At 49.1% G+C, this 26,284-nt stretch overlaps 1 protein-coding gene and 1 long non-coding RNA gene across 8 annotated transcripts in view; one reads left to right on the top strand and one right to left on the bottom strand.

The window, feature by feature from the left end:
- Positions 1 to 3,677: 3,677 nt before the first annotated feature.
- LOC103349643 (collagen alpha-1(I) chain) lies at positions 3,678 to 26,260 on the bottom strand. Of its 6 annotated transcripts, none has more exons than XR_011382077.1 (3): positions 26,005 to 26,230; positions 23,327 to 23,402; positions 3,678 to 6,086 (listed from the first exon to the last, which is right to left on the bottom strand). It is a non-coding gene; the product is annotated as a collagen alpha-1(I) chain (long non-coding RNA). The 6 variants fall into 6 exon arrangements; XR_011382074.1 differs by lacking the exon at positions 3,678 to 6,086 and adding an exon at positions 14,738 to 22,581 and having other exon boundaries at positions 26,210 to 26,260; XR_007922441.2 differs by lacking the exon at positions 3,678 to 6,086 and adding an exon at positions 14,738 to 22,581.
- Positions 15,710 to 26,284, top strand: part of PIK3R1 (phosphoinositide-3-kinase regulatory subunit 1) — an 88,189-nt gene continuing 77,614 nt past the window's right edge. The window contains exon 1 of one of the 2 annotated variants that reach the window (XM_002714070.5): positions 15,710 to 15,848. The gene's annotated coding sequence lies outside the window, so the exon portion shown is untranslated. Of the gene's footprint in view, positions 15,849 to 16,584; positions 16,723 to 26,284 lie in introns of those variants that run through there. The other variant, XM_051853438.2, reaches the window with a different exon arrangement.

Below are 26,284 nucleotides of genomic sequence, written 5' to 3' on the forward strand. Positions count from 1 at the left end.
CACACCAGCCAGATGGAGGCAGAGGGAAGAAAGTCACTGCAGATCATGCCCTTCGGTGGCAAGAACACAGTAGCTTGAGCCGTCACCATCACTGCTTTCCACTAGTAGTCTCATTAGCAGGAAGCTGGAGTAGGAGCCCCCGCCAGGTATTCAACCCGGGCACTCCCATCTGGGACTTGGGCAGCTCAGCTTAATGTCTTAACCGTGAGTCCCAGTGCTCACCCTCCTTAAAACGTTTTGTGTTGTGTATTTCTTGAGACATTTAGTACCAAGTGATAGAGTCCTACTCCAATGAGCTGAAACAAAAAGAGTATTTTATTGTAAGGATATAAAGATAGCATATACAATACACCCATAAATCTGCAGCTGGGATTCAGGAAAAACCAGAGCCACAAACTCATGGCCTCACGATCCTCTCCATCCAGTTCTTCCTCTCTGCACGTCTGCTTTCTCCTTCCTCTCTCCAGACAAATCAGATTCCATCGCTTTTCTTGTCAATATAAAACAAAACATGGCCACTGACAGCTCCTGAGATTTGAATCTTAGAACTCAGACTCAGAGGGGAAGCATTCTTACCCTCTCAGAACAAAATCCAAACTCCCAGGGCCAGTGTTGTGGTGCAGCGGGTCAAGTCGTTGCCTGCGATGCTGGCATCCCACTTGAGTGCCAGTTCAAGTCCTGGCTGCTCCACTTCTCATTCGGCTCCCTGCTGATGTGCCTGGGAATGCAGCTGGAGGACAACCCAAGTGCTTGGGCCCTGCCACCCACATGGGAGACTTGGATGGAGCTCCAGGTTCCTGGTTTTGGCCTGGCCTAGACCTGGTTGCTTTTGAGAAATGAACCAGCAGATGTAAGAGCTCTCGCTCACTCTCTCTCTTCTCTCTTCTCTCTCTGTCACTCTTCCTTTCAAATAAATAAATAATAAATATTTTTAAAAATTCAAATTCTTGGGGAAGGAACTCACTGGCCTTAATGAGGCTGGCTGTTTTCCTCATCTGACCAATCAACTGTGGCCAGAGTAGGACGGGGGTTGGGGTGTGGAAGGTTGGGAAGATATCACACTTTGATTCATGTATCCCACTAAACTGTGGCCAAAATGGATGCTCCCTGAATAGGCCACGGAGATTGCTTTAGAACTGGGGACTAACTTTTGGCACACAGATCAAGTTTGCTATTATGGAATAAATTAACATATGTGAGCTACAAGACCTCACTGAAGGTGCTTCCAAGAAGACTGATAATTCTACAAAATATTTCATCTCTCCTGACTGTTTTTTTTATGGTGCCTAAAGTTTCCAAAATTTCTAAAATTTCATGGTAGATAGAGATGCATGCCAATAAATTTGCATTTGTGTAGATTTAGAGTGTGAGGTTGGAATTGCTTATTTTAACAAAGGAATGCACTGGCCCTGAAATTATCCTGAGTTTAAATATCATTTGCATTTCTGTAGATAGAAATTTATATAACAAATTCTAGTTCTTTTGATTCTTATTTGATTAACACTAAGACTCCCTAAAGCCCGTAAAGAAGTAGCAGGAGTTAAAATTTCAATTGCACTTGGGAAAATATGTACTTTGTTCCCTTCGAAACAGCGGAGAACATGTTAGATGACAAGTCATAAAGTCACTGGTTTTGATAGCGAATTCTTTTGAAGCTGTGAGATCAAATGAGGGCTGTGCCTATTACCAGTGATAAAAATGATCCTACACAAGGCTCCCTTGTGAGCTTCCTTGCGGATGGACATTGAAAAACACTAGGAAATGATCAGGCCAGCGTTCCCTTGGTGTCCCAGGGCCTGGCTGTCTTTGCAGGAGAGAGAGAGAGAATCCATCTCCCAGGTGTCCACTGCAGTATCCAGACTTTCCTATCACAGGGTTTAGAGTCTTGTTAGAATGAATGCCCCATGATCAATAGCATGTATAAAATGATCTACTCCTGAGTGTCCAGTGGGCACCCACATCAGTCTGAAGAGAAGCCAGAGGCCTGCAGTCCCAGTGGGTTTGCATGGCCTTGACCTTGACAAAGCTGTGAAGCAGATGAGATGCAGGTTGTCTTGGGTGCCCTTGTACCCCACTGCCAGTGCTGATTGTATTTCCTCCCTTTTGGTCTTTCTGGACTTAGCTTTAACTTCATTCTCCATCTGCTGGATGGCTCCCATCATTCATTCCGGGCTTGCTCTCAACTCGTTTTTAGCTAATCCCTGTCAGAGTGCTTGTTGAAACTTGAAGCTAAAACACAACCGGTCTTTGGGCTGGGGATCTGGGTCCTGGTCTCAACTCTGCTCCTCTCACTCAGTGTAATCCAGAGGTCATTTGTGCGCTCTCTCCCCCAGCCTAAGTTTCTTCAACTTTAAAACCAAGGAAGAAGAACTAGATCAATGCTGACCTATCTTCCAGGTATTAAATTGTTAGGCTATATAACAACTACCTTCAGATATATTTGTATTTTTAAAGTTTTTATTTATTTAGAGTGAGAGGTAGGGAGTAGAGAGTGGTCCTATCTGCTAGTTCACTCTCCGAATGTTTCCAATGGCCAAGACAGGATCAGGCTGAAGCCAGGAGTCAGGAACTCCAGTGTGACCTCACATGTGGGTGACGGGGACCTAAATGCTTGAGCCATCATCGCTGCCTGCCAGTTAGCAGAAAGCAGGGTATCAGAGCTGACACTCAAACCCAGGCACTTGGATGTAGGATGAGGGTGGCTTGACCACTAGGCACTCGTCCTGTGTTTGTACTTTTATTTTTTTAACTAGGGTTTTTAAATGTTTATGTTTAATCTACTTGAAAGGCAGAAAGAGAAAGAGAGAGAGAGAGTCTTCCATCCGCTGATTCACTCCCCAAACGGCCACAATAATCAGGGCGGGACCAAGCAGAAGCAGGAGCCTGGAATTCCCTCCAGATCTCTCAGGTGGGTGACAAGAGCCCAAGCACTTGAGTTGTCATCCACTGCCTTCCCCACACACCATCAAGGAGCTAGATAAGAAACGGAGTAGGCAGGACTTGAACCAGGCACTTTGATAGGCGATGTGGGTGTTGCAAGCAACATCTTCACCCACTGTGCTCCAGGGCCCACCACCTGTATTTTTATTTTTAAAGGTGGCAGAGGGAAGTCCCTGTCTTTCCCAGCGTGATTTCCGTAGTGGATACTTGAGGCTCTGTGTCCAGTGCAGTCTCTATTGTACCTACTCAGTTCCGCCTCAGAAGCCTGAAGGCAGTAGTGCACACCTTCAGGCTGTTTCAGTAGTGGCAGTGTGCAGGGCTGGCCTACAGGATACAGTCTGCAGGGCTGGTTTACATACAATCTGGGTTCTTTCTGTTCCACAGTTCATTTATCTGTAAAATGGGAGAAACTATACCTTACCTACTTCACAGGGCATTGGTGGAGCCTAAGGGGAGTAACATGTGTATAGCACTCCTCTACTTTATTTGTGGACATAGACTAAACATAGAATTCACGACAGCAAATGCACATCCATTTGGCCTGCCTTCAACTTAAACGTAAGGCTCGGGTGATGCAGTGTGCGATGTTGCTTTGCCTCTAGAGACAAATAGCCTGGAAATCTCTTGCAAAGTCTCTTGTTGATCAGCCAAGATGCTTTGGAGCCCGCCCCCCACCCCCCCCCAAGGAAAAATGACAAATACAAGCTTGGCAAGGTCACTTCTGTGGAAGTGCTGAGCCTTATGGGAAGGAGACAACTAGGTTTTCCGTTTGTAGTTTTTAATAATAGGGCTTTAGTGTTACACAGATTGGGAAGAGAACGGGAGGACAAGCAGGATACAGTATGAATGGGTTACAGTGTGGATTGTGGAGTGGAGAGGGGTATTGGTGGTGGAGATGAGGTTATTGTGTAGACATTCCTGGTCAGGTGCATGGCTTAGGAACAGATGTGTGTTTTCTTCTCTCTTTGAATTCAGTGACGGGAAAAAGAAGAGGAATTGCCAACTCCTTTGCCACAGGGTTGTGTGGTCAGGTATTTTATCGCATTTCAGCTTGCAATAAGTTTTGCCTTCGATTGCATCATCGGCCTGTATAGCTGCTCCTACTTTTCTCGTGGCACCATGCCTAAGTTTTGTATGAGATTATTAATCTTTTACAAGGGCATTGTTGACAGCTCTGTAATCAAGTATTTGAGTCATAAATCTCTTCTTTGATAAGTCAACGGTGCCTGTTATATTTGGCAAGTATTTACCAGGCACTCACTAAACTGGAATGATACCAGAGAGGCCAGGGCTAAAACAAAGAGGCCAAGGCCTAGAACAGACTTTGGTTCTTGTCATTGTTCTCTCACTAACCAGCTGGGTGACTTGGAGCATTAACTAGCCTAGAGATGGTTATCTAGCTTCTCCGGAATTTAATTTTCTTATCTGAAAAATAAAGGAGGTAAACTAGGTGTACAAGATGCTTGCCAGTTCCATAATTCAAGATCATTTAGGGGGCAAAACATGAGTTAAGATGCCTGTGGCCCATCCTGGAGCACCTGGCTTCAAAATCCAGCTCTGGCTCCCAAGTCCAGCTTCCTGTTAATGCAGACTCTGGGAGGTAGCAGGTGGTGACTCAGTTGTCTGGGTTCCTGAGACCATATGGGTGACAAGGACTGAGTTCCCTGCTCCAGGCTTCCCCTCCAAGCCCATCCCTGCCCTGGGGCCACGGAGGGTGCCTTGAGGGATGAAGTTTCTCCAGCACATGTGAGGCTCCATGAGTTGGTAATCACTGGAGTTAGACTGAAAGCTGTCTGGACGCGATACATCACAGAGTCCAGGCGTACCTGGACCCGAGGGGCGGCAGCGGGGAAGAGCCGGGCAGCGTCTGCTGCTCTGTTGGGGTCGGAAGACTCCAAGGCAGATGTGGTTCCGGAGCTTACCACCTGTGGGATGGAAGCCCAACCCACAGCCTTCCCAAATCTGTTCCTTCACCTGCACAATGGGAATCACGACTTGTGTTCTGCCTACAGAAGCCCAAGGCTGTGGCAGCAGAGAGAACAGTCCGTGTAAAAGCCCTCTCTCAACACTAAAATCACCTACAAAAGCTGTCATGAGCACACTTCCTTTCTGAAAGCAGACACATAAGATGTGTTTCTCAAACACGTTAGCGGCAAGGAAACTAATAGCGTACAGAACACCCTCACTTACGGGGAGCCATTCTTTCAAAACGCAGAGAGAAATTCCTGCATTCCCTCCACAGGCAGTCTGAGCATCAAAAGAAAAGACTCTTAGCCCTTTGAGTAAAAGCAGTACTGTCAGTACTTGATCTAAGCGCTGTCTCCGCACACCCGGCTTGGCAGGGCACAGAGAAGAGGCTCTGTGATGATGGCAGGCTGCTCCTTTATTCCGGGAGGCTGTCTGAGTGTGCTGGGCCAGGTTCTGGCGGCAGCACTCAGAGCTCTGGGGCCAGTCCAGTGCAAGGAACAAAGCCCTGAGGCTCCTTTTGAAAAATTCTTTCTGAGCCATGAGATTGTCCAACACGGTTTCCCTGATAAAGCACTCATTATCTGTCGCTGTGACTTCGCCCTTAATTTTTATGCTGGCAACGCCAACACGCGCGTATTTCAGCAACTCCTTTTACCCAGACAGCTGTAAGGGCACCCTGACCATTCGTGCCAGTGCTCCAAACTTGGGTGTGGAATGTAATCAACCCTGGTCTAAATTTCCAATTAGTTGATTCACCAAGAAATGTAATTTATTAGCTTGCTTTTCCCTGTGTTTACACTCCTTGTCATTTTTTTAATGCCAGTTCATTTTCAGATTAAAAATAGACTCTTTCAGAATTGCTCCTTTAGCTCAACCGACACATTCTTTGTGGGTCTAGGAAGGTGACTTTCACTGGAGTCAGGTGGCGCCAGGACTCTGGAAAAAGTGATCCTCCGGGCAAGAAATCAATATAACAATGAACACATAATCAATCAGTCTGGGAGAGAGTCAGTAACGGGTGTTGGAGGAAATCTGGCTTCATCCAAGTCCGCACGAGCTGGCTCCATTCTGGTCTCCTAGAGGTGGGAACGGTGTGTGACGGTAACTCGGGACGCTCTAAGATAAGCCTGCCATCAGCCAGGTAAAGATTTGAACCAAAGTGAGGTTGCGGTGGAGCCCTGCGAAAGGAAGCCAGAGGAAGAGAGAGTGGGCACATGGACATTCCGCTCACTGAGGAGGGTACTGCACCAGGACATACCAGCAGGGATTCCCAAACCAGGGTGAGACAGTGCAAGTTGGCCACAGGGTCCTGTGAACGTGAGGATTTTCAGGCTGCTATGCATAGTCGTGCAGGTTGTGCACTGGACAAGAACTTTATATCAGTGAGAACATCAGCCACAATATAAACATCAGAGATTTGAACCTTTATTATGACAACTTTCTGACAGACATTAGAAAATTCTGTTTTTTTAATCAGTATATCCTAACCGTTTTCTGACTGATGAAATTAGCATATTATAAGACATGCCCTTTCTTTTTCTCTTACAGCTTTATTGAGATGTAATTGACACATAATAAAGCGCTCATATATGAAGTGTACAGTTTAGTGAGTTTTAACATGTGCCTATGCCCAGGAAGCCATCATCACAATCAAGATAATGAACCTGACCTTCATTTCCCAAAGCTACTGCATGCCCCTTTATCATCCATCCATCTCTCTGCACCTGCCTCATCCCAGGTTAGCAGGCAACAAAGATACGCCTTCTGTCATGCTTCAGATTGTATTTTCTGAAGTCATGCGTAAGTAAAATCAAGTATCATACTTTTTCTGTCCAGCTTCTTTCTTTCAGCATCACAATTTCGAGATTCATCCATTCTATGTCGGTAGTTTCTTCCTTTTAATTTTTTTGCTTCTGCCAGTTAGTATGGCATTATATGAGAATACCATAATTTTTTTAAAAGATTTATTTTATTTATTTGAAAGAGTTACAGAGAGAGGCAGAGACAGAGATGGCCACAATGGCTGGAGCTGTGCTGATCTGAAGCCAGGAGCCAGGAGCTTCCTCTGGGTCTCCCACATGGGTGCAGGGGCCCAAGAACTTGGGCCATCTTCTACTGTTTTCCAGGCCACAGCAGAGAGTTGAATTAGAAGAGGAGCAGCTAGGATTAGAACTGGAAACCATATGGGATGCCTGCGCTTCAGGCCAGGGCTTTAACCCGCTGCGCCACAGCACCAGCCCTGAGAATACCATAATTTTTTAAAAGTGTACTTATTTATTTGAAAGGCAGAGATACAGAGACTCAGAGGCAGAGAGATTTAGAAGTCCTCCAACCGCTGGTTCACTCCCCAAATGGCCACAATGGCCTAGCTGAGCTGATTCAAAATCAGGAGCCAGGAGCTTCCTCTAAGTCTCCCCCACAGGTGCAGGGGCCCAAGGACTTGAGCCATTTTCCACTGCTTTCCCAGGCCATAGCAGAGAGCTGGATTGGAAGGGGAGCAGCCGGGACTTGAACTGGCACCCATATGGGGTGCTGGCACTGCAGGTGGCAGTTTTACCTGTTATGCCACAGTGCCCGTCCCATTCTGTTCATGGACGTGTGGATTGTTTACAGTCTGGAGCTACTACAAGTAAAACTGCTATGAACATTCATCTATGAATCTTTGTGTAGATATATATTTTCATTTCTCTTTGGCAAACACCCATGAGTGGACATCTTGACTTATTGTGGACGTATATTTAACTTAAATAAATTGTCAAACAGTTTTCTGATTGTGCTGTTTCACATTGCTATCACCAGTATAATAGAGTTGCAGTTGTCCATATCATTGCCGATGCTCAGAATAGTCAACTTTTATGATTGTAAAACATTCTAATGGGTGTGTGGTCGTATCTCATTGTTTTCTTCCCAATCTAATAAGCATTTATTGAGTACATAGATAGTGCAAAAAATATTTACCCTTAATTTGTCTTTTAAGATTTTATTTATTTGAGAGGTATAGTTACAGACAGAGAGAGAGAGAGACAGAGAGAAAGGTTTTCCATCCTCTGGTTCACTCCCCAAATGCTCACAAAGGCCGGGGCTGAGCCTATCTGAAGCCAGGAGCCAGGAGCTTCCTCCGGGTCTCCCACGTGGGTGCAGGGGCACAAGCTCTTGGGCCATCTTCTACTGCTTTCCCAGGCCAGAGCAGAGAGCTGGACTGGAAGAAGAGCAGCTGGGACAGGAACCAGCGCTCACATAGGATGCTGGCACCGCAGGCGGAGGCTTAGCCTACTACACCACAGCGCCGGCCCCTACCCTTAAGTTTTAAAAAATTATTATAAGACTTCCATACCTTTTACCAGTTAAACTTTTTAAAGTGTCCAATTCAGTCTCATTAATTATATTTACAGTTGTAAATAGTAGCACGACCATCACGCCTATTTCCGAACTTTTTCATCACTCCTAACAGAAACTCTACCCATTAAGCCGGAAGTCCCTCTTCTCACCCTAGATACTCGTTTTCTGTTTCTGTGACTGTGAATCTTCTAGATATTTAACGTAAGCAGAATCATACAGTGTGTGCTCTATTGTGTCTGGCCTATTCCGGGTAGCATCATGTCTTCAAGATTCAGCTAGGTTGTAGTGTGCATCTAACCTCCCTTCTTTTTACAGCCGAATAATCTCCCATTGTCTTCTACACTGTGCTTTATCTGTTCATGCACTGAAGGTCACTTGGGTTGTTTCCAGCTTCTGGCCATTGTGTCTGTTTGAATCCCTTCTCTTTGTGGTTCTAACTTGCCATTTCCCTAATGACAAATGATACTTTAATATAAGATCTTGTTTGAAGTGTTGCTCAAATTGATTTAAATAACTTTTAAAAAAGGTTTATTTATTTATTCGAAAGGCAGTGTTACAGAGGCAGAGAGAGAAAGAGGTCTTCCATCTGCTGGTTCACTCCCCAGATGGCTGCAACAGCCAGAGCTTTGCTGATCTGAAGCCAGGGGCTTTTTCTGGGTCTTCCATGTGGGTACAGGGGCCCAAGCACTTGGGCCATCTCCCACTGCTTTATCAGGCCATAGCAGAGAGCTGGATTTGAAGAGGAGCAGCCAGGACTTGAACCTGTGCCCATATGGGATGCCGGTACGGCAGGCAGCGGCTTTACCTGCTAAGCCAGCGTGCAGGCCCCTTTAAACAAATTGTTAAGCAACTGCTTTAAACAGCCGCATTGTTTGGGTTTATTATTATTATTATCATTACTATTATTATATTATTAATACTATTGAGTTGTAATAGATCCTAATATATTCTAGATACAAGTCCTTTGTTGGGCATGTCTCTGACCAATATATTTTTTTAAAGATTTATTTATTAATTTGAAAGGCAGAGTTACAAAGAGAGAAAAGGAGAGACAGAGGGAGAGATCTTTCACCCGCTGGTTTACTCCCCAGATGGCCACAACAACCAGAGGCTGGCCCAGGCAGAAGCCAGGAGCCAGGAGTTTCTTCCGGGTCTCCCATGTAGGTGGCAGGGGCCCAAGGACTTGGGCCATCTTGCACGGCTTTCCCAGGTGCATCAGTAGGGAGCTGGATCAGAAGTGGAGCAGCTGGGACTCCAAAAGGCACCCATACGGGATGCTCAAACTTCCAGCCACAGCACAGTGCCAGTCCCTCTGACCAGTATTCTCTCCTAAGATGTGGAGAAATAGTGTCTCTTGAAGTACAAAATTGTTTATTTTGATATAGTCTGCTTTATCATTTTTATTATGTTTTTTGATATTTTCAAACTTTTTTTAGAAGTTTTATACTTTTTTTTTTTTGATAGGCAGAGTGGACAGTGAGAGAGAGACAGAGAGAAAGGTCTTCCTTTGCCGTTGGTTCACCCTCCAACGGCCGGCGCACCGCGCTGATCCGATGGCAGGAGCCAGGTGCTTCTCCTGGTCTCCCATGGGGTGCAGGGCCCAAGCACTTGGGCCATCCTCCACTGCACTCCCGGGCCATAGCAGAGAGCTGGCCTGGAAGAGGGGCAACCGGGACAGAATCCAGCGCCCCAACCGGGACTAGAACCCAGTGTGCTGGCGCCGCTAGGTGGAGGATTAGCCTATTGAGCCACGGCACCGGCCTTACTTTTCAGTTCTTAAATTGAGTTGATGATTGATTCTGAGTGACTTTCCTGTGTGGTGGGATAAAAAGGTGACCGTGCTATGCCTTACCATCTTTTTTTTTTTTTTTAAGATCTATTTATTTATTTATTTGAAAGGCAGAGTTACAGAGAGGCAGAGCCAGAGAGAGACACAGAGAGAGGGAGAGGTCTTCTATCCGCTAGTTCATTCCCTAAATGGCTGCAACAGCCGGAGCTGCACCAATCTGAAGCCAGGAGCCAGGAGCTTCTTCCAGGTCTCCCATGTAGGTGCAGGGGCCCAAGCACTTGGGCCATCTTCCACTGCTTTTCCAGGCCACAGCAGAGAGCTGGATTGGAAGTGGAACAGCCAGGCCTCAAACTGGTGCCCGTATAGGATGCTGGCACCGCAGGTGGTGGCTTTACCTGCTCAGCCACAGCACGGGCCCCTGGTCTTAGCTCCTCTTGTAGATCGGCAGCACGGGTGGTCTGGTAGGGACGCCCTCCAGATCTACCTGTGACTTAGCAGCCTTGCAATCCAGCCTTCAGCAGTCACAGATACAAGAATTCTGCATCAAGTTTCCTTTCACCCTTCAGACCTTTCTCCTTTATTCAATGCCCACTATGTACCAGGAAGTCTATTAGTAGCTTAAGTTATAAAAAACAAAAAATAGTCCTTGTTTTCAAGAAAATAACTACCCAAAACTTGCTTCCATGTTTCACATTTTATCAACTCACGTGAGATTACTCGGTTTTAATTTCTTTTTAAATCCAATTTCTTATTACAGGTAATTTTGAGAGCACATCTTGAGTAAACTTTAACTGAAACAATCACTCTGTGACTCATTTAACTCCATCTCATACCGGTTGATTGATTTAGAGTCTTATTCCCAAAGTACGGCCACTGAGGAACTAAAAGACACAGTGGCCCCCAGGGCAGGTGTTAAGTCAGAGGCCTTTGAGTACAGGTAATCATGTTCTGATTTGCTTTCTGGAGTAAAGTCAGAATCTTCTTGGGGTTAGTGTTGTGGCTTAACAGCGGGTTACGCTGCCACTTGCAATGGCCGGCATCCCATATCGGACTGCCAGTTCAATTCCCTCCTGCTCTGCTCAGATCCAGCTCTGTTCATGTGCCTGGAAAGGCAATGGATGGTGGCCCAAGTGCTTGGGCCCCTGTCACCCATGTGGGAGACCTGGATGGAGTTTCTGATTTCTGGCTTTGGCCTGGCCCAGTCCCAGCTATTGTGGCCATTTGAGCTGTGAACCAGTGGGTGGAAGATTCCCTCTCTCTCTCTCTCTCTCTCTCTGTGTGTGTTTCAAATAAATAAATAAACAAATCTTTAAAAAATAAAGAGAAATTTTCTCTCCTTCCAATACTTAAACATGTATAACAGCTTTACAAGCTCAGAAACAACAGAATGAGATTTATAGTGCTTGGACTTCTGAATTCTTAATCTCCCAATAAGAATTTTGGTCAATAATTGTTCTCACATTTCTCTCTCTCTCTCTAACTTGTATATTTATTTGAGAGTCAGAGTTACAGAGAGAGAGGGAGAGTCAGAGAGATCTTCCACCCACTGGTTCACTCCCCAGGTGGCTGCAGCAGCCTGGGGCTGTGCCAGGCCAAAGCCAGGAACCAGAGCCTCACTCAGATCTCCCACATGGGTGGCACTTGATCCATCTTTCGTTGCTTTCTCAGGCACATTAACAGGGAGCTGTATTGGTGGGATGCCAGCATCACAGGCAGTGGCTTTACCTGCTATGACGTAACATCAGCCCCTCTCATAGTTCTTTTAAATATATTTAGCATGCATAACTCACAATAGGTGAAGATTTTAAACCAAATAATATAATGATTGATTCACCACCACCGTCCCCCCTGCCAATACTTTAGTTATCAGGTATGAGAAGTGGGAAATAAAATAAAATGCTGGGCAAAAGAGCACAGTGTTTTGTCTTAAGGTTGCAAACACTGATATCTCACCCAATTCCAGTCCCCAGCCATTGAATGTCTGTAGTGTTTGGTGCCGTAAGGGAGCAGTACATTAACAATATGAGAGTCTTCAGAAAGTTGGTGGGAAATGCATATTATGAAAAAACAGTACACGGATTTCAATTTTTTGCACCAAAAATAAACATATCTTGATTCCATTTTCTAAGAACTTTCTGTAGACCCTCCAGCATTTCAACAAACTAGTACCCTTTTCAGATGACCTTTTAAAGTCTACTTAATTTTATGATGAACACCATCATAAAACCATGAACTGGTGATCATCACACTAATGTAGCCTAGCCCACATTTCAAAAAATATCGAATTAATTGCAGGCATACGTTGCCCATAAAAGTCTGGGTTTCCAGCTTCTCTCTGAAAATTAGAAGGCCTGGCAAATCTGGGCTCGCATTCCTGTGTGGCAGCAACCAGCTCAACTGTGCTGTCAGCTGCTCCCTTTAAGCCGGCCGTTTGGACACCAGTCTACCCAGCTCACATTCCCGAGGACACCTTTCCTACCTGGATCTTCCAAGACTGTGGTTCTTAGAGTCTGGCTTTGTGAGTCACACTACCTGTGATCTCATCCACCCAGGGTATACACCTGCGGTGGGCATTTTGTAAGCTCCCCAAGTAACTGCGATGTATAGCCAAAAATGAAGACCCCGCATGTCTCACACAGAGCTTCTCAAAGTTTAACTTGCACATGATTCGCCTGCGAATCTTGCTAAAATGTGGATTATGATTCAGCAGCTCTGGGATAGGGCCTGGGAGCCTTCACGTCTGTGAGTCACAACATGGTGCCAGCACTACTCCTCTACAAACCTTCCTTTCAGCAGGTTCGAAGTCCAAGGCATTTGTAGGCATCTGGTTTTACACTGTTCAATACATACTTGGGTTTCAAGTGTAATGGACATTCCTGCCGGCACTCACATTATGCAAACAGCTGGAGTGACAGAGGCGAATGAGTACCCTAGTGAGGGAGGGTACTATCTCAGCTCTCTGCAGCTAGCGTTTCCTGATACTGGGGGTCCTTGACTTCCAACCTCTGACTTCCACACCATCTTTGCTGTCAACGTTACCCATGACACCTTTGGACCCCTGTCGGAAACTGAGCTCCCTGGCAGTGGCCCCAGCTGCCAGCCAACATTTGGTGGTTACTGATTGAACTGTGGTGCTTGTGAGCCTCTGTGGGCGTTTTATTTCAGTGGTTTTGGTGTGCTCACAGAAGCCCTAGAGCCATGGTTCTCAAACCCTAGCAAGCCACCGATAGCTGGGCTCTGCCCCCAGCATTTTTGATCCAGTGAGGACAGAGAATTTGCACCTCTTTTCTCCAGGTGTAGATGGTGCTGGCTTATAGACATAGAACTTCTGGAGAGAGGGAAGGAAACAGGAGAGCAATGGGCCTCTTGACCTTGCCATGTGGCTTCTTGCTTTAAAACAGTTACACTTAGGAGGACCAGAGGAAATTTTATTAAAGAAAATATTTAACATTTAGAGTTTGAATACTGTTTTTTTTGGCTTTTACTTCATAGAAAATGGAAAATGAAAATAAATTTAAAAGCTAATACTAATGTATCGATTTTATACAAATAAAACAATAGGGCCAGCATTGTGTCTTAGCTGGTAAAACCACCTCCTTCAACACTAGCATTCCATATGGGCACCAGCTCAAGTCCTGGCTGCTCCACTTCAGAACCAGCTCCCTAACATACCTGGAAAAGCAGCAGAAGATGGCCCAAGTGCTTGGGCCCCTGTACCCACGTGGGAGACCCGGATGAAGCTCCTGGCTTCTGCCTGGCACAGTTACAACCATTGCTGCCATTTGGGGAGTGAAACAGCAAATGGAAGATCTCTCTCTGTCTCTGCCTTTCCTTTTCTCTCTGTAATTCTGCCATTCACCTAGATAAATAAATCGTAAAAAAAGACAAAACAATGACTGAAATTACTAAGCATACAGAAAACGCTGAAGGTAAATTGCTAAAGACTGTGTCTAAAAAAGTAGGCGCAAGTAGGGATTTAATGTTGTTACGGGTTTGTTGAACTCCACTGTGCCAGGTGCCTGTATCTCTTCCGCAGCTGGATATGCACAAAAGGCAGGCAGATCCGGTAAGGTTTTCGGAGTTTCTTCAGAGCTGAACATAAGGGAGACATTATGCCTCTCATAGCAGTTTCAGCTCAGCTTACGGGATTGGACCAGTCAATGCACCACTGCACAAGACACAACATCCAAATTCAGGACGGACCGTGGATGAGGCCCATCATTTCACATAGCAAGTGTGAAGGGTGTGCCCTGGTACAGCTCTTGTTGACGTTTAAGTAGGGTGAATTCTGCAACCTGACCCGGGTAGAGTCTACGGTGGAACTGACTTCTCCGTTAGAATCCGAGTCCTCTGTCAAGATGCCTTACTCCCCTAAGGAGAGCCAATGACTTCAGGATGGTCTTTCCTCTAGTCCCAACGCCCACGGGAATAAGCCACCGAATTCCAAGTTTGACCAAAGTCTAAGTGCTTGGTTGAAACAGATACACACACACACACACACACACACGCGCGCGCGCAAGGAAATTGAGAAAGAGCTGCAAAATTGGCTTTTGGGCACGTAGGGTGGGCCCGTGCAGGTCTCTCAAGCTGCAAAAAAGGGAATCTGGGAAGAACTCCTAAAAGGCACGCTCTTACATGTTTTAGGGCGAAAGAGAGGCGCACACCTTGCCAGGAGTGGAAGGTTTGAGCCAACATCCAGTGTTCTTGAGCAGCATTATTTATTCGAGGACACTGCCTTGGAGAACCCACAATTAAGAGACAATGCACTTCACCCGAGCTTCTCCCACCCGCTCCCAGGAGCCACGAGGGGCGCGCGGTGTGCGCGAGCGCCCTACGTTGGCTCGGTCGTCTCGGGGCTGGAAGGGATCAGCAGTGGCGCCCGCCCTGCTCACAAAACTCTTCCCCTCTCGCAGACCCGCCTGGCTCCCGGCGGAGGCGGCCGTGCCAGGCTCCCGGCGTTCGCGGCGGGCCTGCGGGCACGCGTCCCTCCGGTTCACCCTTTCACTCCTTCCTCGCCCCCGGAGCGCCGCGCCCGGTGGCGCGGGTTTTCCGGCCGCTCGGGAGGCCGGGGGAGCCAGGAATTGCAGGGCCTGTCCGCTTTGGCGAGCCCTGGAATCCGAGTCCTTCCCCCACTCCAGCCGCTCTGCTGGGGCGCGGGGGCTCGCAAAAGGCGGCGGTTGGTTGCAAGACACGCGGGTTGGAGCCGCAGCCAACCTCCAGGGAGGTCTGAACTTGTTCTCGGCCTCCCCTGGCCCCTCCGCCTCGGGTCCGGGAGACGCCCAGCAGCACGGCCAGGCGGCCTAGTCCGGGGCGCGCAGAGCCAGAGCGCTCCGCAGCGGAGGCTACGAGCAGTCCCGCGGCCCAGGGCATCCCCGCGGCTGGGGGCGGAAGGCGAGGGCGGCGGCAGGCGGGGGTCGACCGGGCCGGAGCCCAGCTCCCCACCCCCCGGCCGCCGGCTCCGAGCCCGGCGCCCTGAGTGGCAGCGGCGGAGGGCGTGGCGCAGCCGGAGCGGGGCGGGCCCGCGCGCGCTGGTTGGTGCGGCCCCGGGGGCGGGGAGCGCGGGGCCGGGCCGGAGGCGGAGCCGGCGCCGGGCGCTGGAGCTGCGGGCGCACGGAGAGGAGTCGCGAGCAGCTGGAGCGGAGTTGGAGGAAGCGGCGGCGGCGGCGGCGGCGGCGGCGGCAGGCGAGCGGGTCGGAGGCTGAGCGCGCAGAGCGAGAGCGGCCGGCGGGTCGGAAGCGCCGCGGAGCCGTCGCACCGGAGACTGCTGTTGCCGCGCGGGCCCCGCCGAGGAAGGAAGCGGCCGCCCGGGGAGGTAGGCGGCGGCGGCGGTCCGGGTGTGTGCGCCCGGGAGGGGGAGGCGGTGCGTGCCTGCGTGCGCGGCTGCCGCCGCTCTCTTCCTGTCACCAGCGGCCGCTTCTGCAGCCCAGCCCGGAGGAAGCGGCCGGCCGCGGGCCTTCCACGCCGCCGGCATCTCCTGTCCACGGGGCTGCATCGGCGGCCGGCGTCGTTGCGCGCCCCTGGCCGCCTCCCGGCCCGCTTTCCCGCGTCCTCCTCCCAGCCCGGGTGTGTGCGCGCCGCCGCGGGGCGCGTTAGACCCCGGAGTTGCCGGTGAGCTCGGCTTCCCCCCAGCCTCCGTCCCCGCGCGCTGCCGAGGGTCCCTGCGGTCTCCCGGCTGCAGTTTCCCGGGGCCTCCGCCGGAGGAGAGCGCCCCGCCCCGGGGGCCCTGCAGCCGGGGCTGGGGTCGCGGCCCGGGCGTCCCCGGGGCGTGGCGGCCAGGGTCCCCCCGCGCACCCCCAGCCCCCGCCCTCCCGAGTTTGCCGCCCTCCTCTTCCGGGGTGGGGGGAAGTGCGCCTCGGGGCGGTTGGCCTCGGGGCCCGGGCCGGGCATCTGGTGCCGGCCGCGCTCGGGCAGGTTGCTGGGAGGCGCCTCCGGTGGGGTCTCGGAGCCGCCCGGAAACCCAGCTTTTTGTGACACCGGCCGAGACCTTACAGGGACCTGCCCAGCAATATGGAGCCGGCGCGGGGGAGCCGGGGAGCGTGCGAGCCGGGGCTGGGAGCTCCTCCGGGGTTGTCTGGGAAGCTCGGCCCCCGACACCCGCTTCCCGGGGGGCAGCAACTCCCCGCGGATCACGAGACAAAGGGAACGGAAAAGCCCGGGCCAGGCCGCCGGCACCGAGACGCACGCTGGTAAACCCGAATTGGAGCTCGCCGAGCCGGGGCGTGAGCGCAATGGCTGTTCCGAGTTGAATGCAGAAAGCGTGCGCGCTGGGTTGGTCGGGGAGGTTCTGCCGCGTCGCGGGCGCCTTCGGAACCGGGGAGGTCCCGCGGCCAGCGTTAATCCCGGCGCAGCTGCAGCGCGGCTGGTGCCCCTGTGCGTTCCCGGACGGCGGGGGCTGCATGGCTTCAGGGTGTGCGTGCGTGCGTGTGTGTGTGTGTGTGTGTGGTTCTTGTTCTATCAGGGCGAAATAGGAACGGATAAAGCAGTTCCGGGTTTGGAAGGCGGCATAAGATGGTGCTTTCAGGGCGACTGGGGTTCAGGTTTTAGCTGTGGGGCGGGATGATCAGGAAGCTTTTTGGGACGCGGGCTTTAGGTGGAATTAGGTTTTCGTATTCCACGCGCTCGTGGCACGTTTTGGCAGCCTTCAGGCTGGCTCGGCGTGGGCTGGGGGAAGGTTGCAGCAGACAGGTTCACTTCTGACGCGGGCTGTCAGGAACCCATCTTCAAGGTGCAGTCATGAGGAATTGGGTGACTTGTCCTGGGAGAAGGCCACCACCCGCATCTTTTATCCTTGAAGGGGGGGGGGGTGCCCAAAGCACCTCCTTCGCTGTAACTGTTTAACAGAATGCATTGTGATGGCAATAAACGGTTTTAAAAGCAAGCAGCTGAGCGCTGCCCGGGCACACAAGTTACTGAAAGTTCGAAGAACACGTGTTTTCCCACTTTGCAAAGGAAACACACACACTGTCTCTGCAGGTTGGGAAGGTGTGTTGGATCCCAGGGGGGGTTAAAGAGGAATGGCCTGTGGAGGAGTCCCCCGGCTTTGCAGAGTTGCTGGGCAAACCCACTGCAGGCCTGCTTAACTTTTCTGTGGCACTCACAGCAGGTGGTAGAGGGCCATGCCACTTTTTTTCTTGCTGTAGAAATGCATATTTTTATGGTTGGAAGAAAGTGTTGTGTCCCCTATCCTGGCTTTCAAAGTGTGGTGTGCATTTACTTCTAACTCTCATCTTGGTTTGGAACCTGTTCTTAGTTGCATAACAGAACTCTTGCGATGTACACAGTGCCTTCTGCTGCTGTATCTAGTTTTCTTTTTTTAATGGTGCTATCACTGTGTCTTTTCACATCTCTGATGCTGTGCAGTCAGTGTAGAAAGGCATTCCAGTTCCCACTTATCACGTGTATTTTTCTGTGGCTATTCGTTGAGTTTCTGTGGGTTAGGCTCATTCAGTCCCCTCGGTGTAGAGTTGGTTTGGGGGAAGAAGTGGCACACAGAGTCATAGGAATACACATTGTTTCGATTATTTATAATGATGGTGGTGGCCTGCATTTATCTCTGTCACTTAAGCTTTTTTATTTTTTTTTTTTGAATCTTAAATACGAATCTACTTTATTTAACCACATTTTGTCATATTAAAGTCTTGACTTCTCCTTTCATTCAACTTTTCCAGGAATGTTGTGTGATTTTTAGGTTGGGATGTTGACTGAAATTTCCTTTTTTTTCTTCTTGGGTAGCTCAGGGGAGTAGATTAAAAAGGCAGTGCTCTGAAGGTGTGCACAATGATAGTTCAGCTTTCATTTGCATTTTGTAATTTGCAAAAATGATTTTATTGGATAGAGGCAATGAATGAGCGGACTGAAAAAAAATTGGTTTTATGGTCTAGTGGAACATTGCAGAGACCATATTTGCATTTCAGTAGCAACTTTGAATTCTGTCAGGATTGAGGCATGTGCCCTGCAGAGAAGGTGGAAGTGCAGAGGTGGCAGTGTGCTGTCTGCTCTTGACAGGCTGTCCCCTCCTCTCCTGGAGCAGGGCACAGAGACTTGCAGTGAAGGCGAGAGAATGAGACATCTCGGGGAAGCTGATGACGAAGTTGCCTGGCAGCGCAATGGGCGATCCGTTTAGTTTTTTACATCAGAAGGTGTAACGTAAATTAGATGGGCGCTTTTTACCAAAAATCTAGGTTGTCACTAATTTTGAAAATCCTCATTTTTTTTGCTTCATATTATCCATACTTCCACCACCTCCACCCTAATGTGATCACTTGCCAGTGCACTCATTGGAGTGACTTGCCTGAAAGAATGGCAATTAAAGGCCATTTCATGTACATTAAGCCAAATGAACTGAAAAATTGCCTATGTAATTACTTGTAAACTTCTCTATTTGGCTTAGATTAGGTATCTTCTTTTTTTAGAAAAAATAAGGGGTAGAGTGAGTGTAGTGTAGCTTTTACTGTTTTTTTTTTTTTTTTTTTTTTTTTGAAAAAGTGTACCATGAAAACCATCTTTGGAGATTTTATTCTGCCAGCATTGTTTTCCTTAAAGTAAATCAAGTCTGTACCCACAGGCACCTGTAGTCAAAATAGTTCTCAGGTTAATGATCAATGATCACTCTGCAGAGACTTAGGTTGGAGGCCTCTGGCCACGGGGGAGGCGGCTCCGCCAGTGGGCGCGTGAGTTCACGCAGCTGGGATGCCCTGCTCCTTGGCTCCCTCCCTGGGTGCTCCAGGGTCCCCACCCAGCGCTCAGCCCCAGAGCCGGGGCCGGGCTGGAGGCTGTACAGCAGCTGCAGAGCCCTGTTGCCAAGGAACATCGTCCCCCAGCTGCACACTCTGCCTTGCCACACGCGTGCACGTGCGAGCACACACACGTGGACACATGCACTCACACACACACGGAGCCCCTTCCGGTCTCCTCTGCCCTGCCCTCTGCAGAACCATCCTGAGCCTCAGGTCGGGAGAGAAGTAGATGGGCAGGGTCCACATGCAGCCCCGTCTGTCTGTCTGTCTGTCTTTGGACTTTGAAAAGGAGCCGAGACGGCGCAGTGGCGCAGTTATTTTAGCTGGCTTCAGGGTTCGTAGGGAACTGCTTGCAGCGTTCAGAGACAATGCAGGAGGAAATCCCTGGCAAATGGCCATTCCTATTTTAAGTCTGAATTGTCTAAATGGCAGCAAGTGGCATTCAGTATTAATAGTACTGATAGTAATAAAAATACCGTAGCTACTGTTTACTCGCTGTGTAACTTTAGGCAAATGATTTAACTTTTCCCTGCTGATTTCCTCCCCTGTAGAATGAGGCTGGTCATTGTTCCTAGGCTGGTGTTAAGGACTGAAGGAGTTGATCTGGTGAAACTTGAAGCAAGGCAGTCAGCCTTGTGCGGCTGTGGATTCAGCTCTTGTTGTCAGGCGTGGAGCTGCGTGCTTCATATGTGTGATTGCCTCTCACACTGGCCTGTGGGCTAGGTGTGCCTGTTGTATCTGTCTCCCAGGGCATGCAACGGTCATCAGTCCAGGGCTGCAATCCTGGCACTGATGGGGCCCTGCCTTTATCTGCAGCTCAGTGCTCATGTTAACTTTTCCAGTGCTTGCAGGCTGATGGCACCTAGAGAGGGGTGCCTTGCCCGGGCCCCTCCTGCAGCCCATTGTTTTCACTTCATTTTAATGAGATAAGTCACATGCTATACAGTTCACCCACAGTCTGTCATTTTCAACAAAACAACAGTACATTATGACATTATGTTTAATAGGACATTTTAACTTTGCTCACTTTGAGTTTTCATGATTTCCAGGGCATCAGCATTTGAAAAGACAATTTTTAATATACTGATATTAATTATTATTATTATTATTATTTGAGAGAGAAGGAGATGCAGCAGTCCATCTCCCGTTCTCTGGTTCACTCCCCAAATGCCTGCATCAGCCGGGGTTGGGCCAGGATGAGATGAGGAGCCTGGAACTCCATCCGGGTCCCCCACGTGGGTGGCAGGCACCCTGCTTGCCTTCATCAGCAGGAAGCTAGAATCCAGAGCAGAGCCTGAACGCGGGCACTCCAGTATTGGGTGCGGATGTGTCGAGGAGTACCTTGACCACTGCAGCTAATGCCCACCCTGTGACATAGTAGTTTTAAAGCCTGTCTGAGTTTAGGTGCGGTTCTTGCCCTGGACATGAGTGTTGAGGGCAGAGAGGTGGAATGTAGGGAGGGAAGGAGCCCTGCTGTGCCCTGCAGGCCTTCACTGAAGACCCATTTTGCACGGCCGCCTAGCTCATCTCATTGCTGGCCAGTCGTACCTAGGATAGAGTGTCCATTAATTAAGCGTGCTTTGAAAATGTCCTTTACTCCTGCCTGCAGCCAGCGTTTCCAGTTCCTTTCCTTTGGAAGAGGAGAATGGAGTCAGTCAGCAAAACCAGAAGCCTTTTCAAAGAGATGTGTTCAGGTCTTTTCTGAAATGCCTGCACGTGGAAGGTTCCGCTGGACGTCTGCTTGCACACAGGTGTGCGTTTGGCGCTCATGGGTTGCTGTTTGCTGGGCGTCAGAAACAGGTTTATTGTGAGGAACAGAATGAAAATTCCTTGGTATTTTAAACATACTTCCAGTTAACATGATCGCAGGAGCCAAGTAACTTCTTTTTTTTTTTCATTTTCAATTCTCTTTATATACAGAAGATCAGTTTAGCATACATTAAGTAAAGATTTCAACAGTTTGCACCCACATAGAAACACAAAGTGAAAAATACTGTTTGAGTACTAGTTATAGCATTAAATCACAATGTACAGCACATTAAGGACAGAGATCCTACATGAGGAGTAAGTGCACAGTGACTCCTGTTGTTGACTTAACAAATTGACACTCTTGTTTATGGCATCAGTAATCACCCTATGCTCTAGTCATGAGCTGCCAAGGCTATGGAAGCCTTTTGAGTTCATCGACTCTGATCATATTTAAACAAGGTTGTAGTCAAAGTAAAAGTTCTCTCTTCCCTTCAGAGAAAGGTACCTCCTTCTTTGATGACCTGTTCTTTCCACTGGGATGTCACTCGCAGAGATCTTTCATTTAGGATTTAGGTGTTGTTTTTTTTTTTTTTTTTTTTTTTTTTGCCAGAGTGTCTTGGCTTTCCATGCCTGAAATACTCTCATGGGCTTTTCAGCCGGATCCGCATGCCTTAAGGGCTGATTCTGAGGCCAGAGTGCTGTTTAGGACATCTGCCATTCTATGAGTCTGCTGTGTATCTTGCTTCCCATGTTGGATCGTTCTCTCCCTTTTTTATTCTATCGGTTAGTATTAGCAGACACTAGTCTTGTTTGTGTGCCAAGTAACTTCTTTCAAAGAAAATTGTGAACTGTTGCCCATGATAAGTATGTTGATTTGTTGTTTGTTACAATAACTTATGCTCACACTAGCTTGGAGCCTGTATAACAAAACTGCCTTGATTATGTGAAAATATTAAACTGTAGGTGAGGAATATTATCCACATGCTATATGAGTGTATGTCAGATCTAGCAGTAGCCAGAGCGGATGCAGGCATGATGTTGTGCGTCTGGGAAAGATGCATCCTATCCATCTGGGTACTGGGACTCCACGAGTCCCAGAAATTTTACACAGGGGCTGCCACAAGCCTCAGGCTGCTGGGTCCTCTGCAGCTCTGGGGAGAGTTTGAAGGTGAGGGAAGAGAGCTTGTGCAGCCTCCTCCAGCTGTGATGATTTGTGTGATATTCCCCTAAGGAGGAGCTGCACTGTTGGAAATCCTGCAGGATAGTGGCCGGGCAGCGATGGCAAGAGGGGGATACAGGTGGCAGAAGCTGAGCTAGTAGAACAGAAATGGGCAGGACGCCAGGAATGGGCAGCTTTCCAGAAGGGATGTGCCCAGTATTCTTTTATTCACTACTTTATGGACTTCTTTTGGCAATGATGCATGTTAATGAAGTCTCTTTGGAAGAGAATTTGCATGGCTGAGCGCTGGGTCTTGGACTTGATGGAGCTGCCGCTGAGTTATAAATGGCTTCTTTTTGTGCAGGTGCAGGGCAGAGCCACCTCCACTGTCAGGAATGCTGCTGTCTCAGAGTAGAAGGCAGATGCGCAAGGTTAACCTGAGAGGTCTGATTTTGCCCTGAAGTTGTAGCGTCACTGACATCACGGGTATTTGGGCCTCCGTTTAGGCATCAAAGCAAACAGAGCTTGGGCAGTAGGTTGTGGTGGTGCTGATAGTGGGGCTCTGATGCCAAACTGTTCCCCAGGTCTAAATTCTGATTCTCCCTCTCAGGAGCTGAGTGTTACCGCGGCCTAGACACCAAACTCTCTGCCCTTCAGTTTCTTCATAAGTAAAGTTTGAAAATATTTATAATACCTACCTTGTATGATTATCTTGAGGATTAAATGGATTGGCTTCCAATAAATTAGATGATGATTGGAATGGGGTTAATAGTATATAGTATATTATAATAATATAAATCTGACAATATTTCAAAAAGTTTATGAAAAAATGAAGTTAAAAGATAAGCTTATTTGGAAGCAACAAGCTTTGAAATCCATTGTTTCTGCTTCATACACATTTTCTACTGACTTATCCAAGTGCCCTCCTGTAGGACCCAGGAAGCACTAGATGGTGATGCAGAGGACAGTGCCGGGAGAAAGTGCGGTGTGCACTAGCCTCATCTGCCTGGTTGAGGCCTCTCTGAAGTCAACATCACGGGACCCAGTCTCCACCCGAACGATTTGTGTGCCCTCCCTCTTGTTTTACGGTGTTGCTCTCAAACCACTTAACTGACACTGAATCATGGCTGACCTTGACCTGTTTACCTTGTCCTCTGCACTGATCTTCCTGGTCTTGACTGTGGACGTTCCAGAGACTGGAGTGGTGGTTCCACGGACAGCCCTAGAGTGGCAGACGATTTGGGGTTCTTAGTAGCAGACACAGACCCAGAGTTCTGCACACGTTGTGTGTGTGTGTGTGTGTGTGTGTTGCAGACTCTGAAAGGAAGTGACAAGGCACAAAGCGGTTGCTGTCCTCTCGGCCTCTGGCACTCAGAGTGGACATTGCATCTGTAGAGTCTGGCTTCCTTAAAGTCATCTGCTGCCCCAAGGATTTTTTTCCCCTTTGCACAGAGTTAGCTTCAGGCAGATTTTTTTTTTTTTTTTTTTTTGACAGGCAGAGTGGACAGTGAGAGAGAGACAGAGAGAAAGGTCTTCCTTTTGCCGTTGGTTCACCCTCCAATGACCACCGTGGCCGGCGCGCTGTGGCCGGCGCACCGCGCTGATCCAAAGGCAGGAGCCAGGTGCTTCTCCTGGTCTCCCATGGGGTGCAGGGCCCAAGCACCTGGGCCATCCTCCACTGTACTCCCTGGCCACAGCAGAGAGCTGGCCTGGAAGAGGGGCAACCGGGACAGAATCCGGCGCCCCGACCGGGACTAGAACCCGGTGTGCCGGCGCCGCAAGGCGGAGGATTAGCCTAGTGAGCCGCAGCGCTGGCCAGCTTCAGGCAGATTTAAGCACAGTTTTCAGCTTTGCAAAACCTTGAGAAGATGTGGAGCCTCTTCTTATTACAGGGTCCCCTGGTGAGGGAACATGCTAGCCACATGGGTGTGTTGTGGCCAGGAGCTTGCTTCTTGGTGGTGTAGGGATGCGGCGGGTGGGGTGTGGGTGTCTCAGAGATGAGAGACAAGATGAGAGGGAAGGGAGGGAGAGGGAAAACGCAGTACAGAGGTCATTATACTTGAAGAATCCCACCAAGCTGCCCCACTGGGTGGTTGAAATAGAGGAAGTGGTAGGCAGCAGCTGGCATAAAGATCTACCCACCCTACTGGTTGAGGATTATTTTTTTTCAAAAAGACATACATTGCCAAGGAAAGCTAACAAAAATTTCAAGGCAGATTTGGAGGAATTAAATTATTCTTAGGCACATTGCCTGGTTTCCAAGCATTTAGGGATATGCAAATTTTCATGTTCTTTAGCGTTCTGTGTCTTTTGTACCGAGTACATTAGTACTAAAAATGAGATTTGCTACTTTTACATTTTGGTGTGAATTTATGCAGTGAATGTTTAATTTGATGCTGGATCTTTCAAAGGGAGAGGCATTCTTAAAACAGATAATGTAGCTTATTTTTCTCATGCTCTGCTGGCTGCTTTGTTTTTTTTTTTTTTTTCTCTGATGACTGAAATGCAAAGGAGAGTACTATCCCCAATTAATATTCTTGCTACACAAGGTTTCCAGTGTTTGTTTTTGCTTCCTTTAATATGTAACTCTCCTAAGAGTGTTATTGTATTACAGCTAAGAGGCTTCACCCTTGTAAAGCTGACTATTTCACACTTCTGAATGCCAGCATAACCATCTGTGATTTGCGTTTGCTTCGTAAGATGCCCACGCCGAAGAGTGGCTGTCATGCTAAACCTCGGAAGTAGTCCCCTCCTCACAACTTGTAGGAGCTCTCTTGGATGGGAGATTCTGTGGCTGCTGTTTTTATTGCTTTATCCTGCTGCCAGCTGAACTGAAACCTGTTGCTGTTTATAATGAAGATAGCATTGAGAAATGAACCGAGCCCAGCGTGCCGTGAGCCTGCTGTGCCTTCCGGCTTGTACCTCTCCAACCTGGAGCCTTGATTGCTGATTTCTCTGCCTCTACTAGGTTGAAAATCAAAAGAGAGAAAAACGCTTCCATTCCCCCTTTCCCCTGCACTAAGTTATCTATTGTCACTCCCTCCCTGATTTCTTCACTGCTTCCAATCTGGTTACTAGCCTCTTCTGAGCTGGCCTCTGCCTGCCCCAAAGTCCCTGAAGATCCCACAGTGGGCGGAGCCCCAGACTGGCCTGGTCTCCTAGGTCTCTGCAGGGCTCATCTTTTCCTGCCTGTGCCCTCTTATCTTCTAGGACGTTGCATGGCCTCTCAACCTTGGCCTGCTCCCTTTAGTTGAATTCTTGGACTCTCAGTGTTTGGTCCTTGAATCTTCGTTTTCTTGTGGGACTTTTGCCTTTTTTTTCTGGTGAGCTCCTGTGTCCCGCTGAGTGCAGACTTGCCTGGTTGGTGACCGCCTCTCTGCCTTTTCCCTCCCCTGAATCACAGCCCAGGTTTCCAGGCAGACACTAGCAGGCTCGCAGGTGAACCTGGCCGTCTCGGCAACCCATCCAGCCTTCTCGCTTCTCTTTGTCTGATTCTGGTACAGGGTTTTCCTCGTAAGAGCAGGAGCGGGCACCCCTGTTCCTCCCTTTCCAGTCCCTCATGCCCGCAGTCACGACACCCCACCCATCTCTGCAATGTCCCTTCCTTGAGTTCTCCGCTTCCCACACCTGCTGCCGCCACCTTGTGGCTGCCTGCCCAGCTCGCTGCAGCACACCTCAGCTGTCCCACCTCGGTGTCTCCCCCACCAGCCCCTCCCACGCACAGGGGTGAGCCTGAGATTCCTCCAGGGCGGCTGTGGCCCTGGTGCTGGCCGTCGTGGGGCACAGGTGTCCATGACGCCCTCCGGCCCCCTGCCTGTCCTCACCCGATCCACTGCTCCCATTTTGGCTTCAGCCGGATCAGACTGCGTGTTCTCACTCTTCCCAGAACGTGAGTCTTGCTTCATCACTTCTGGACCTGGGATCGTGGCCCACATTCCATTCCGTGCTCAGATCCCCGCAGTTAGATGTGGCCTCTCCCACGTTTGTACCTCGGAGTATTTGGTTTCTGCCTCTCCCCTGGGCACTCACCTGGTGTTAGAGTTCCCGGTGTTCCAGCCTTATCTGTGATGTCGCCACAGGCCCCGCCCCTTGTTCTTAGAAGGC

Source organism: Oryctolagus cuniculus, chromosome 14, assembly GCF_964237555.1.
Source record: "Oryctolagus cuniculus chromosome 14, mOryCun1.1, whole genome shotgun sequence".
NCBI lineage: Eukaryota > Metazoa > Chordata > Mammalia > Lagomorpha > Leporidae > Oryctolagus > Oryctolagus cuniculus.